The 1,746-nt window shown below is 45.9% G+C and overlaps 1 long non-coding RNA gene across 1 annotated transcript; it reads right to left on the reverse strand.

The window, feature by feature from the left end:
* Positions 1-269: 269 nt before the first annotated feature.
* Positions 270-1,045, reverse strand: LOC120993164. Its single transcript, XR_005777148.1, has 3 exons — positions 937-1,045; positions 778-812; positions 270-375 (listed from the first exon to the last, which is right to left on the reverse strand). It is a non-coding gene; the product is annotated as an uncharacterized LOC120993164 (long non-coding RNA).
* Between the last annotated feature and the right edge of the window lie 701 nt (positions 1,046-1,746).

The raw sequence follows: 1,746 nt of genomic DNA on the forward strand, positions 1-1,746 counted from the left end.
ATGGCGATGTCTTGCGGTGATCATGTCTTGCAGTGATGGCGATGTCTTGCGGTGATGGCGATGTCTTGCGGTGATGGCGATGTCTTGCGGTGATGGCGATGTCTTGCGGTGATGACGATGTCTTGCGGTGATGGCGATGTCTTGAGGTGATGGCGATGTCTTGAGGTGATGGCGATGTCTTGAGGTGATGGCGATGTCTTGAGGTGATGGCGATGTCTTGCGGTGATGACGATGTCTTGCAAAGATGATGATGTCTTGAGATGATGGTGATGTCTTGAGGTGATGGCGATGTCTTGAGGTGATGGCGATGTCTTGAGGTGATGGCGATGTCTTGCGGTGATGGCGATGTCTTGCGGTGATGTCTTATGACGATGTCTTCAGAAAAATAAACAAAAAAATAGAGAAAGAAATCCCTTCTTTGCTGCCATCCTGTGACCACCCCTCCCCCGCCTTAGTATTGGGATCTGGTTTGGATAGTGCGGTGTGTAACGCCAATATTCTTCTCTCCCTTTGACCTATAGGAAAGCCATGTGATTTCTGTCCTGTGTTCTCTGCACCCACCAGGTCTGAACAAAGGCTAAGTGTTTGTTTTCTATGCGGCGCCTCCGCAGGAAACATGAGGAATTACATCTACTGAAATCAAAGCCTGCGGCTGCATTATACCCCACCGCCCGGTATTCCCCTATAGAGCGTATAGATCATTCTGTAGATAACATGCTGGTTATATATCTATCATACAGATCACACTTCTACACATATCACCCTTATTACACATACCGGACATGTGGAGGATTCAGCCTTATTCTTTGTGGCTGAAATGAAAGAAGACATCACATGTATCATGACCGCGTCCATACATCCATATACGTGTCACATACACAGAACTGGAGATGGACTTAAAGGCTTACAATCTAGTCTGACATCATTCATACATACCCTGCTCGAGGAGCCTGCAATCTGCATTCACTTGTGACGATGATGATTGAAGATTACTTGCGATTACTTTCTTTTTTTTTTTTTTTTTTTTTTTTTTTGTAATTACTTGGATTACTTGCGATGTCCTGGGATATATGGGGAGAAAAGAGATAGAAAAATTATTATGGCCATGATTGGGTAGAGCAGGAGGACATCACATGTATCAGGACAAGTATGTACAGATGATGATAGACATGCGCCCTCACATACACATACATACATGTCTCGTCTAGGCTGCTCCCCTGGACCACGCAGATAGCCTTCCTCCCCACAAATGAGCAGCCTCAGCCAAGGGAGCTCCTTTTATACCTCTGTGATGTCATGATGGGGGTGATGCTGTGATCTGATTGGCCGATGCAATGCTGTGATCTGATTGGCCGATGCAATGCTGTGATCTGATTGGCCGATGCAATGCTGTGATCTGATTGGCCGATGTAATGCTGTGATCTGATTGGCCAATGTAATGCTAGGATCTGATTGGCTGATGCAATACTATGATCTGATGCTAATATTAAACCCTGGGAATTCCCTGCCATACATTAAAGGAGTTGTCCCCTAGTGATAAATCCAATGTGCACTTTGATCATAGATGTACAGTATCCATGCATACCTGTTCTGGGCCATGCCCCTTCTTACTATGATCCCGTTTCCTCCACGTTTCCTCCTCTGCTGTTTTCCTCTAACAACACCCCATCCTAGATCAGTTTGAACAGCGTAGGGTTCACCCTTCCCTCCTGTGATTACCTTTCGTGGTACCAAGGCTTCGGGACA

The sequence above is a fragment of the Bufo bufo genome, chromosome 3 (assembly GCF_905171765.1).
Source record: "Bufo bufo chromosome 3, aBufBuf1.1, whole genome shotgun sequence".
NCBI classification, from domain to species: domain Eukaryota; kingdom Metazoa; phylum Chordata; class Amphibia; order Anura; family Bufonidae; genus Bufo; species Bufo bufo.